The following is a 13,950-nucleotide window of genomic DNA, read 5'->3' on the forward strand; positions in this document are numbered from 1 at the left end:
TTCGTATGGCTGAAGTTTCCCGCAGGACTTGGCACTTCACAGGAATAAAATCACAACTTCCAATTTGTTTCATCATTGTTTTCCAAACACTCAGAATTAATTTTGCTTCATGAGAAGTTTCTTCGAGTTTGCTTTAAATGGTTTTCTGTCTGATCTGAAGCATCAGGACACTCCAAGAAAATATTAAAAACAGAGAAACTATTAGATAAGGTCTTGCATTTTGACCTGTCAGCTTAAAATAAAGTTCCCACCCACAGGAAGCGATGAGTTTCTCTTCTCCTCTTCCCTGCATGATCCAAAGAGAGTACGTTACTAAGAACAAGCAACACATGAGAACATCAGACCCTTGGAAAACAGCCACAAACCAATGACTTCAAAAGATGTTTATTAGAAAAACTGGACATTACAAGAGGACCAGGTAGGAAACAAATTATACAAGGCACGTGCAGTTTCTAGTACACCGCATAGAACAAGAGAGAAGACACGGAACGCACCCACCTGAAACCGCTAACATGCATAAGTCACTGCTTGGATCACTTGCCATGACAGGCAGATGCTGGGGTTCTTCCAGAAGACAGCTAATTCGTGGCATGTTTTACATTTACTGCAAAAGTACAGATCGTATGCGTAGTTTTAGTGACATTTAAAACAAGACTTAGATACAAGAATTTCTACATCATTCTTCCCAGCTGTGGCATTAAGATACTGTATTTCCTAGAGTTTTGTTTATTTTAATTGAAGGTAATCTAGATTTCAAGTTCTTATACTAAATTTTCCCCCATGAATAACAAGTCCTTGTTGTGTACACATGGTTCTACCTAGCAAAACATATCTGAGACTATTTCCTTGGTTACATAAGGAAGAAATCCAGACACTTAATTACCTATTAAAACAAGGATCACAAGCAAGTCCTTTATAACCCAAAACAGAGACTCAAGATATGTATTAGCTAATGCTTTCGTTAGGCTTCAGAACGAATGCGACCTAAACTTGACCAAACCCAGGAATTCTTGTCTTTGAAGCACAGCTAACAGCGACCAGCGGTTCCCCGTCATAGAGCACAGAGCAATATCCCGCTGAACTTGGAACAGAAAAATAAATGAACTCGAGCAACTCAATAGTTTCTAGCAACAAGCACTACACAGGCACTAATTCTCAATCAGGAAAACGAAGAGGAAAAATACCTCACTGAGCAGACTGGTGACTTTGCATCTAGGTCTGTATCTCAAAGGACACAAAAGAAACACTTCAGGAAGGGTTATAAACCTAATTCTCAAATTGGTCTTTTTTTCCTCCCCAATGCTAAAAACATGCCCTGTTACATGACATTTTGTTATGGTTTCAGCAGCTGTCTGATCAATCCAACATCTGCCCATAAATCCAACATAAAACTTGAACGATTATATCAGAAAAAAACCCCAGAACAGATGAACTACTGAGGGCTTGGCTGTCAACCCCCCCCCCCCCCCCCCCCCCCCAAACTTACCTTCTCTGTCGCAGTGCAGCTCTTGGGTATGCTATAGAGACAAACATCTCGATCAACACTGAAATCAATAAATTGAGAACAGAGAGAACTATGGCCAAGAGACACACAACACCTAAAACCTTCCCCAGAAACGTCAGACCACCGGGACCAGATACAAGTACCTGCCATCAGAGTTCACGTTCCGAGTCTGTGCATTAGTGCCATCACAGTGTCTATCTTTCACCATCTAAAACCAGACAAGAGTAGAAATAATTATATTGCAAACAGGAGAAGTTGTTATAACAGAGCACGGGTCCTCTAAGGATCACCAAGGAAAAGAGAAAGGTGGCATTTAGCAAATGCAAAAGCAGCAAACGAGATCTCTCTTTATTACAAATAACGTCAATAAAAAAAAAAACCCTTCACAAAGGCTCTGCTGTCCTCTTCATTAATTGAGATTGCTAGTTAGTAATATTTATGTGTAAATAGCTAATCAGCTGTCACATACACGCACAGTTCAAAGAAACTGCAATTAGACCAAGAAGGTGTTACATTATCCTCCTGCCTCTCTGGGACGGTAAAGCTAAAAGTAAGTGAAATGCAGCAAGTAATCCATTTTACATGCCATCAAATATCCTGTATCCTGAGGTACACTTGGAAAGATCCTGAGCAGTTTTTCACAATAAGCTATAACTCTTTGCATCTGTACAATTGTCTATAACCTAAAACTTGGGACTGAACCTGGAAAGAAGGCAGGCGACGGTTACCTGAGCTACCGCTACACTGCAACAAGTGTGACCCACCGCCAGAGCTGACTGAAGCTATTTTTACCCTTTACTCTTTGGATACCCATTTGTCTTAGGCCTGGTCCAGGATAAGTAATAAATATCCATATCCTGGTAAGGCTTTCTTCTTTTTAACTGTTTCTCCTACCATATGTTGGAAACTTCTTTTAAGCATGCAGAATACTAAGAAATCCCAGCTACTCTGGAACAGTTCATTATTTTTTTCCAAACTTCCCATTGGGAGAGAAACTGTTCAAAGATGGGTCAACCTGGATGTTCTGCAGCCAAAATAAAATGCAACATTCACTTCACCAATGCCTACACGGGCATTTCATAAAGTTGTGCAGCTGTGACATTAACTGGCATTTACTTACTCTTTTTTAAAGCCGAATCCACTAGAAACAGGCAAGGATTTAAAATCCTAAACGAGTCTGATGTACCCACATGAATGACAACCAACCAGGCTGCAAGATCTGTTGCCTACGCGAGTCGAAATGATGACACCCGTCAAGGTATCAACAAGGTGCTGTCACAGGAGGCAGTGCGTCACCACGCTCCCCCAAGAGCATCTTTCAATCACCACAAGCAGCAAACACAAAACGACCACCAATTTTAGAGAAACTATGAATTTTATGATTCAAGAGTCACCTGACAGCTGTGAACACAACACACTATTTCCCTAAAAAAGGAATGAAACCAAAGAAATATTCACCTCTGGATCCCTAAAGAGATCAAGAGACATACATCAGGCCAGGCTGATGATACAGCACAGGCGAGAGATCAAAGGATCTAGAAGAAAAACACTTGCCTCAAATGGACCCGACCACGTTAATTGTTCCAAGAAGTAACAGTGGTTGATGGGTTTCTGCCATCAGTGTGTAGGTACAAAGCTCTAAAGCTCACTCAAACCAAGCTGAACTCTGGACCTTGCTAAACTCTTGGGTCACAAGAAGCGTAATTTGTGTCAAAAAGCAGATTACCATACTTAGGACTCAGACAATAGGGCAAAACTCCAGTGCCAATAAAGGCTTGATTCATCCTTTCTGCTTTCTGCTACCTCCTGTACCGGAAGGTGGAAAAATCTTACAAGCTGGCACTCACCCATGCTAAGATAACAGTACTGCAGAGGTGGCAAGACCTCACCAGAACAGGAAGGTATTTAGAGTCAATGAAGCAGCATCACCTCAAACATTACCTACCTCTGCCACACCTCAGGCATTAACCAAGGCTCTAAGTGATGTCAGGAGGTTCTGCCACTAACCATGGACAAAAACCCACCAAAGGGAACAGAACTGGAAAGATTTTACTTATTGTAAACCTAAGATTGGTAGGAGGCTGGAAGACCAAGTTCTGAGAAGTCATCATCAAAAGGGGAAAAGGTCTTGGCCTAAAGGGGAAAGGGTCACACACAAAGAGGAAGCACAAAGAGACAAGCACAGACCTCCATGGCAAAACATACCAAGAGCTGAAACGCCACAAGCGAAGCTACACTTTTTTATTGTTTAGGTTTGGGCAAAATCAGGAACTTCCCTCTCACAGGCTCTTGAGGGAAACTGGAAAGGATGCATATGTAACAGGGCCTGACATATTTGCAAACAAAGCAGAAGCCGCAGGCAGAGTTTGAGCCACCTGAGGCCCAGGCTTCTGCAATCAAGCGCAAGACAAGTATGACCATACTGCTTTCAAAGTTACATCCACTCTGCAAACAGCTCGGACACATTCGTGGACATCCTGGCACGATACCACTCTATCAGACCTGAAACATTATAATCTAGCACAGCCACCTCGGTTCCGGAGGACCTCGATGGCTCCATGCTGCAGCTCCCTATGACAACCACAGTAACAGCTTTATTGAAGAACTTCCGTCTTCTCATAACCTTCTAGGTATTGGCAGGTGGTGGTGGGGTTTGGTTGTTGTTAAGAACATGCCAATACCCCCCATCTGTAATACCGGCAAAATACCAGAAGGAAAACAAGCTAGAAATGCAAAACTTAAGATTGCAAGGGGTGCTAAGGCCAGCAAAGAAAACTTGCACCAGTGTCTTACCAGTCGCCAGCTCCCCAAGGTCTGCCCTTCTCTATTCAGAAGACGCAGTGCTGTGCAGTTCTTCATGAGATGATCAATGAACAGAATACCGGAACTACTCTTCTCAGTCCTCCTCCTCTCAACCCAAGTCACACATTAAAAAAAGCAGGCACTGAACTCCATTTCTGAGAGTAAAATTGATTTTCATCCTGCTCAGCCTTCCTTGTTGCGTGGTACTACTGAGTCTCACAAATATTCCACGTGAGCCTTGCAAAGCAGCAGGTACCTCAGAAAGCACCAAGATGACTCAGGTGACACCCAAAATGGCGTTTTCAGTGAAATATAATGGGCAATTACACTACTTCTGCTCTATCGCACCTCCACTAAAGCCTAATTAAGACCCAGCTTCCTAAACACTTCAATTTAAAAGCACAGCAATCCAGGAAAAAGTGAGACATCGTTCAGTTCCATTTTTGTGTTTTTTCTTGGTTTTTTTGTTTTGTGATTTTATTTTTTTTTACTATTTGCAAGGAGAAGCAGTTCTGAACTGTAAGGTAAGTATGAGTCAAGCCTTCTGACAGAGTGCCAACTGGAGCGCACGATGAATCACAGGAGGTTGAGAGGGGCAGAGCCTAAGTCCAGGAAACCTAGAAAACACCTAAAAAGGAAAAAGATTGAAAAAAATACAACAACAAATATTGAAACAAAACTAAAGATGTGGGTTGCAAAAGGGACATTGAAGAGCCATCTAGTGGAATGCTAAAATTTCTTAAATCAGAATACAACTGAAATTTGTGTGCAAAACTAAGAAGCAGTTATAAATATTTCAAACCAAAGGTTTTCCTGAGCCATTTTAATTAAAAAAAACAAACAATGGGCTAAAATTAATCTTGATTTAAGTAGTGAAGTGTAGCTTAATTCTACCAGGCATTACTCTAACAAGTTTAAGAACATGGTACCCAGCACAAGAAACCATGAAGCGATTGGTATTTGTGCTCTAGTAATCCCCTTCCCACCCCGTTTACTCTTCTGCAGAACACCAGCCTACAGATGCATCGGTCAGAAGGTGCAGAGCTCTTCCCCGCAGCGCACGACCCACAGCAGCGTCACAGGCTGGCGTTCACCCACCGCTAAACGTTTAATTTTGCAAGTTTTTTTATAAATTTAAAAGCATATCCAGGATCCAATTCTCTTAGTACTGTGACACAGTATGACACAATTTTAGTAGACTGGCATGTCTGCAGAGGCTCTAACACCAGGCTGGGCATAAATGAAGTGCTAGGAATGAAATATTTTCAGAAAAGCCTGCAATCAAACTTCTCCAGAGGTATAAAGACATATAACTTACCAGCCAGCTCAATTCGTAGGGCATCACGAACGTTCTTCAGGGATTATGAGACACAAGATGAGAATGGAAGCTAAAACATTATTAGTAGATAAAAGGGACCAGGCACTTGCACACTGAAGATACCAATTAAAAATATGAGGTTTAATTTTTTTGGAGCCTAATTTCTGATTGCTGTTCAATCAACTACAATTTCTAAAATACCTTAATTTATTTAGACAACTAAATGACACACAAAAAAAAAAAAGTAATTTTACACAGCCACAGGCTTTTGCTTCTCCTTTCATTCTGCCATCAGACATCATCTTCCAGACCGTAGTAACACACCTGCACTGGCTGAATTGTTATAATGACAGAACTGAACCACAAGCATAACAAACAAGTATGTGTTTAATCACACATTACATCTCAATTTTCAACAAGCAATCCTATCTCTATAAGTAACCGCAATCATTCTCAGTCTTTAATACTAAAAGTCTGATTGTGGTTTTTTTTTTTCTCACCAAAGATTTTGTGGTCTCAATTTGGAACAGAGAAGAATTTACTGCTAACACAAGCAAAGGCTCTGTGCATCAAAAAGAAGTCTGTCTTTGCTTGAGATCAGCATGGCTTTGCCAGTCCCACATTTCCTCTTGGAGTTCCTCTTACATATTTATACGCTGCAGTCCCACAGTGCATAGGGGATTCATAAATTCAGGCATCATTATCTAATTTTCACCTGCCAAGAGAGCAGCGGTCAATAAAGAATCAATGTGAATTACATAGCCCCCATATTCCCGTTACATCAAGAGCAAAGCTTGCAGTCTCTATTGCCAGATCCACCTCAGTATCTGAAAGATGCGTTTTTATACAGAAGAAAAAAGTCACACGAAACACCTTTGTAAGAAACTTTGTAAGAAATACATGATTGTTAAAGAGATGTGAAACACACAACTTCTTGGCATTTCAAGCTTCATAGAATCACAAAATGGTTTGGGTTGGAAGGGACCTTTAAAGGCCCCCTGCAATGATTAGGGACATCTTCAACCAGCCCAGGTTGCCCAAAGCCCCATCCAACCTGGCCTTGAACACTGCCAGGGAGCCAGGGGCAGCCACAGCTTCTCTGGACAGCCTGTGCCAGGGCCTCAGCACCCTCAATGTAAAAAGTTTATTCCTTACATCTAGTTTAAACTAAACTCTTTTAGTTTGAAGCCATTACCCCTTGTCCTATCGCAGCGGGCCCTGCTAAAAAGTCTGTCTCCATCTTTCTTCTAAGTCCCCTTTAGGTACTGGAAGGTGCTGTAAGGTCCTCTGGAGCCTTCTCTTCTCCAGGCTGAACCAGCCCAACTCTCTCAGCCTGTCCTCATAGCAGAGGTACTCCAGCCCTCTGATCATCTCCGTGGCCTCCTCTGGACTCTCTCCAACAGCTCCGTGTCCTTCTTGTCCTGGGGACCCCAGAGCTGGACACAGTACTGCAGGTGGGGTCTCACCAGAGCAGAGGGGCAGAATCCCCTCCCTCAACCTGCTGGTCACGCTGCTGGGGATGCAGCCCAGGACATGGTTGGCTTTCTGGGCCGCAGGCGCACACTGCCGGCTCATGTTGAGCTTCTCATCAATCAATACCCTCAAGTCCTTCTCCTCAGCGCTGCTCTCAATCCCTACGACCTCAACCTGAAACATCTACAGCTATAGAAGACAGCATAGATATAATTTAGTGTTATTACTTGCTACTCCCCTGATGGTTACCAAGCCTACAAGCAACTTCTTACTTTTTAAAGTTTCACACTAGGAAAAAGCAGTTCCATCGCTGTCATGACTTCTACCATACACTTGTAAACTAGTTTACCTTGTATCCTTAGTCACAAAGGGTACCCACCTCCTAGTGAGACTAATCAAACTGCAGAGGAAGGATTAAAATGGAAAGATACGGTTCATGATAAGCATCCCCTTAACAAAAACAAAAAACCCAACAGACATGACTTTCTTTAAAAATAACAAGCAACTTTGTAAGGCTTTATTCTCCCTACCCAAATATTGCTGCTACTTTGTCCTCGTTTATCATATTTAGAAAAATCTAAGACCTAAGAACACAGAAGACTAAGACTACGTTATCTGACTGTATCTGATTTCTTTTGATGCAACTTTGATGTTACAGCATGTGGTCCTTCAACTGCCAACACAAAATTCTTTTGGAAACTTTTACTGCAATTCGGGATTTTCAGAGACTTGGCATGTATTTTTGCTTCAAAAATCCAAGGTGACTTTACTTGCCTGACTTACACATCTCAAAAGTGGAAGCACTCTAATAAGGTCTACTGTTTTTGTGATGGGCACACTGTTGGGAAAGCAAGATTCCAGGAGCACAGAGTCCGAACGTGTTCTTCAGATACATTATAGGGAGCTTCAAGTCAAACAGGAAGATCCTCCAGTGCGCTGACGAGCAGCTCATTTCATATCACAGAGTTAGACAGAACACAGTCCTTCAAAAAGGTCCTGTAACGCACTAGAGATGCCACATCTTGACATCTTTCCAGTCTTTGGGTGGAATTCCCCCACTCACCCACACAGCTCTGTAGCACTTGCTTTACTCCCTATCTTCAGCTGGCAGAAACAGCAGTCGCTATCTGCTGGACACGCATCTCACCTTATCATTCATTTTTCTAGGCTTGTGCACGGCCATTACCACCCAATTATTTTATTTTTTAACTCAAAGGAAAACCTACAAAGAACAAACTTGCCAGCCCTTGTCCTCAGGTGGGGAACTATCCATCATTACCTTCCTGCACTTTACACTGGATACCTGAAATCATTTCACCCGTTTTGCCTTCCTACTCAATTCCTGGCAACTTCTTTAAGGCACCCTTAACTACTCATCCTGGTAAGGAATGCCTGCCTGCACAACACGAAAACACGGCCATGTGCAACATCAAGGACATGTAACCAACATGCTCCTAGTTTGTAAGATGATAGGAATCACTGTTTGGAAAAACTTCCTTCTCACTCTGATTGCTGGTCAAATGAAGAACACCGGATGAGAAAAGAGAAGAAGGTGAAAACCAAGACAACTTCCTAAACTTAACAAAAACTCCAATGCTTGGCTGTTGAAAATTTGTTCAGATAAACAGGTCTCTGACTACAGCAAGTCTGGATGAAACTCCCCAATCCGACCAGTAGGAAGGACTTATACAACTATGTGGAACGATCCAGAATTGATATATTGTACTAAACAAAGGATATCAGGAGATAAGGTTCTTTTATCATCTTTAGAAAGCCTGTTCTACTTTACACCTTTTTAGGCACACTATCTCCAATCTCTTTTCCTGGTACACTGGATACAGCAAATGTTTCTCCCACCTGTATCACTTAATACGGGTTAATCAACACATATGTATGGTGTTAGCAAGGGCAGGACCTAACCCGTAATACTTACCCTAACTCCTAACCCCTAAACTCTAACAACAGTAACCCCTATCCCCTAAACTCCCATACATCAACTGTAGAGGCTTTATTCCAGTGGTTAATGTATACATCTTATGATGTCTACCTTAAAAACTAAAATGCAAAGGCACAGAAGGAAGGAGAAACAAGTCTATTCACGTAAGATAACGGCTGGACGTCTAAGAGTAGTAAACAATGCTGCTCACTGCAATCTCTTTGAAAGGAAATAGTGAAGAGATGAGAAATGTGGTATTCCAGAAATATTCATGTGAAGTACAGTTCTACTCACTTGTGAAACTACTGTATTCTAAAGACAGGGATTCTACACGTTGCTTGGCTCAATGCACACTACTTTCATAGTGGTCTCTTCCAGTGACAACATCAAAACACAATGCAAACAGACCTGGCGTATGCTTGAATTAACCGTATTCCTACCTTGGCTGATTAGGGAAGGGTTTGTTCAAAAGTTTCTCAAGACTTACCTAAAGTCCACTTCATGCCAGACAGAAGAGCAGCAGGGCGAAGAAAGTGCCACAACAGGAGTGGCAGGATCCCCAAGGTAACCACCACTGTCCTCTGGGAGATCTGCTGGAGCTCCCCACCCGTGGCTCTCTGGAGCACGCCGTATGCACCTCGCAGGTCCCCACAATGAGGAGCTGGAGTCTATGGACAATAAGCCAGAAAGGCCGGACACTATTCTCATTTTGTATATTTAAGTATTACTGCCGCTTCCTAAGCAATGGGAAGAGTGTCCCACTGCTAGTGAGATGAGTGAACTCAGTTTTGTTCACAAGGACCTGTGTGCACTCAACCACAAAATATTTGCTCCAGCCAGCTTGAACAAGTTACGTACCTCTGAGACAAACTACATCCTTCACTGCTAAGAGACCTTCAGAAGGAAGAATAAAGTCCATTAATGAAGGAGATGACTGGTTTTACTGGTCTAGTCTACAACTTCCCTTTCCCCGTTTCTCTAAAGGTTAGTCTTGCTGTAGAAGTATTGAGTGGAAAGCTTTCCTAGCTAGTTTACCTCAACTCTCCTCTCTCATGCAAACAGCACTGAAAGAAGCCTAACTCAATAGAAAATCTTTACGCTCAAAAGCTCACAATTGCGGACATGTGCTTTCAGTTGTACTTGCCAGTTCAAACAAGCCTACCAAAAAATAAACAATTTTCCTCCATCTGCCAAAAATCTCAACCGTGCAGGAGAAGTCTTCATGGAAAGCTAGGTTATCATACCTCAATCCCAAGCACTCAAATTGATGGCTTTGATACAATTAGAAAACTGAAAACACTGAATTAATGTAAAAAGCTCAAGTGAAAATTAGTAAAATTAAAGGAATAAACATTCTAAGCCTTGCCTCTGAGAAGGACGGCAATTCCCACGATGGAACTGGACTCTTAACACCTCCACGCTAGACTCTAAACTTTGTGCTATAATAGAAAAGCACTGATTTTTAATTTCTTTCTTGAATTCGAATTTAATTTTAAAATCCATTATTACTCTTCTTTGGTTGAGGGAGTGGTGAAGCTAATCACAGCAACTAAGAGCTGGACAACCACACTGTGTTTCTTCCATGTGTATAAACTCACAGCCATTCCCACACTACAGATATTATATGAGAAAAATCACTTTGAGCTACTCAAGTACTTGCACATTTATATCTCATTTCAGCAACTTCTACTGATACAGCTAGACATTTGATGTTCTTTAGCTGGTTCTATTTTAAGCCTCAGCTCAGATGCTAAAAGGATTTTTGAAGCTATTTCCAACGAAAGAGAAAAGATAACCTACAGTTGTGGAACAGCCTCCTGCACTGCGGATGACGCAGTCTCCACTGCATGTATCCTACTTCGGCCCAGTGAGACAGATTTAATTTATGACCTTTAGATTTCACACGCTGCAATGCACACCTTTTTGAACTCGCTCGTAAGGCACACAGTTGAAGACATCCATTTGACATGAAAGAAAAGGCTAAAAACTGTACAACCAAGAGTCAGTCAAGAACAAATAAAAGGGGAGAAAAAAAATGCACATTTATTTTCCAAGGACTGCCATTAGAGAAGTTACACAGGAGGAAACATTGTGAAATATTTAATGTTTACAAGGAACATTAAAGAAAAGGTATGTTTTAGTGCTTTGCAGACATGAGGAATAATAAATGTTTACTTGCATAAAATGGGCAAATTAAATGCAAAATTAGCTAATAAGTGCATGTCTACATTCCTGTTCAACATGTATCATCTAGAAATTCTGACAAGATTAGTAAGTCAAGATCTCATACTTCATGAAATAATATCAAAGAAATTCAAAAAATAATTCTGCAGTATTTTGACCTTTACATACCGCATCAAAAAAATAATTTTAAAAATAGCAAGGTCCATTCAAAAAAACCTCAAACCTTGCAACTGAACTTGGATCTGTAGCTGGCTAGCTACACAGATCCACGATACCACAGGTAACACTTTTTTCCTTTTGTTCTCTGCAAAGGAGGACAAGCAGAGGCGTACATCCAATCCAAGAAGGGACAGTAAAGAAAGAGTAGAAGAGAGAAGCTACAAATACTACAATTAAGGTTTTAAGCATCCTCATTTCTCAGGAACCCTAACTTCAATGTCTCTATGAGTATCAATTGGTTTGTGCAGTATCAGGTTAGCAAGAACTGCAAGCAGTGAGTATACTTCATTGTAACGAGGGGTAACAGCACCGATGATCGAATACTGCTTTGAATCTGAATGAGAAGTAGCTGAGAAATTTTCCTAGGATGCAAGTTCACTGGGAAACACTGCTAAGGATTCCCTCTTCAACCTGAACTTTATTTTTTATGGTGAGCTATGCGTTCAGCTCTGCAACACTTGACCAAAAAAGTCTACAGACTGCTTTCTTAGAAGTATGTAATATATTATCATCCTGTAAAGGTACAGTAATTTAAAAAATTCAAAGCTACAGAAATCTGACACAAGAATACATGGCATAAAGACTGACTAGCTATTAATTACTAGGATTTTTGTAGTAAACCCCTAAAGAATATCTGAAAGAAAATGAGTGTGGCAGAAAAAAACCAAGTATTTGACACAAACGCTTATGATTAAGAGTCATCTTTATGTTGCATTCAGCAAAAATTTTATGTTGAATCCAGAACTGCTGGAAAACAGGTGAATCAATGTGGCTGCTCAGCTTTCTGGAGTAAGCATGATAGTACTTAGATTATCTAAGGACGATGGACTATTTACGATGTACACTACTCCGGTTTTTGACCCTCTTGAACATGATTTGTAATCCTAAAGTATGCCAGTTAGCTACCACCTTCCTGGCTTAATTTTTAGCCCTGTATGAGATCTTTGGATTCCCAGCATTAGAGTTCCATGAAAACCCTTCAAAGACTCTCCAACTTTGACCTTCCTGAAACAGCCTGACGCACACTTCAGATGTGGTAACAAACCCCCACTGCAGCACAAACAGATTTATCAGCTACCTGAAAAATGGCCATGCTTGCAAAAATAGAAAGCAAAAAGAACTCATAGTTCTTTTACTCTTCCCGGAGATGCATGCAGCAAGCTTTGCATACCAGAGTCCACAAACTTGATGTCTGACTAGAGTCACCCTTGCCAATAACTTATATTGAAAAATGACCATCTATATGTATGTTCTTGAACTGCTGCATTAGGAGCGTTGCACAGATCTAGCCGGCTAACGCCTACCCGCAAGACCACTACTGCAGATCGCTCTGCCCTTCGCAGATACAGAAGGTAAAGACGCCCAACATGAAGCGTACTGTCGTCATGGCCACATTGGCTTTCTTGTTTGGCGTTTTGTTTTTTCATGGGGGTTTTCTGGTTGGTTGTTTTGGTTTGTTTTTTTTTAAGATGACCTGCAAGCACTAAATGTTAATTTAACTAACTGGGAAACTAATCTCCTGACTCTTCCAGGTCTGAGGCCATCAAGTATCATTTAAGAAACATGACCCAATTTCACAAGCTGTTTCAAATGAGACATTGTAGTTCTAACTTTTTTTAAAGTGTTACATTTTGAAATGGGAAAAGCCCTGAAAAAAGGTTAGACTAGAGGTAGCCTTTTATGTATTATCCAGCACTGGTAAAACCAAGGGCCTGATTGTTCCCAACAGTCTCCTTTCTTCTCTCCCTCACCCCAAGGAAGTCCTCCAAAATCCCTTTTTATGCATTGCAAGAATTTCAGTTCACCCAGACCTCTTTTCTGAAGACACTAAAATACCCAATAGCCAGTTTTGGGTACTGATCATTTGACTAGAAAAATAGATTTGTGCATAGAAACTGTACAAATTAACTAAACTGGATTATATTCCTTTAGTTCTTAGTGCCAGTACGTAAAATAAAGCTTATTTAGAGGAAAAAAAGCGCCTTTTGCCCTATCCATATACATTCTTTATAAAAAAAATTTTTAAAGGCACTGTCTGCCAACAAACTTAAGCAACTGCTTACACAGTGCTTTAAGGAAATATTTTCTATAAGCAACAGCAGAAATTATTTCAGTGGTTCTACAAATACAGCTAAATAATTTGCCTCTTGCCTATCTGCAGATTACCCCAGTTAGATGCACTAAACTTTTTTTACCAAGCACCTGCCTAGAAAATGTCTATACACCCCAGCAAATCAAGCCACTGCTCTCTTGCTCCAACACTTCCAAAAGTATTCCAGATGGAAGCTCGGGAGCTTTTCAGAAGTTGACAGACAAGAACTAATTCCATCTTCTCTATCACACAGATAGAGCACAACTAGCAGGCCGAGAACAGGCTAACTTGTCTGGTGCAAGATGCTGAGTACAGAGCTTTCATCCCAACACATCATTCACAATGAGGTGGAAAGATAAGTTGCAAGCAAGTAGAGCAGGATAAAAGCTAGTTTCAAGACTAAAAATGAGGTTTGATGCAAT

The 13,950-nt window shown here is 41.1% G+C and overlaps 1 long non-coding RNA gene across 1 annotated transcript; it reads right to left on the reverse strand.

Moving 5' to 3' along the window:
- Positions 1–368: 368 nt before the first annotated feature.
- On the reverse strand, positions 369–7,103 carry LOC142604850 (uncharacterized). The gene is made up of 3 exons (XR_012838694.1): positions 4,298–7,103; positions 1,487–1,712; positions 369–604 (listed from the first exon to the last, which is right to left on the reverse strand). It is a non-coding gene; the product is annotated as an uncharacterized LOC142604850 (long non-coding RNA).
- Positions 7,104–13,950: the final 6,847 nt, after the last annotated feature.

Source organism: Balearica regulorum, chromosome 22 (genome assembly GCF_011004875.1).
Source record: "Balearica regulorum gibbericeps isolate bBalReg1 chromosome 22, bBalReg1.pri, whole genome shotgun sequence".
NCBI classification, from domain to species: domain Eukaryota; kingdom Metazoa; phylum Chordata; class Aves; order Gruiformes; family Gruidae; genus Balearica; species Balearica regulorum.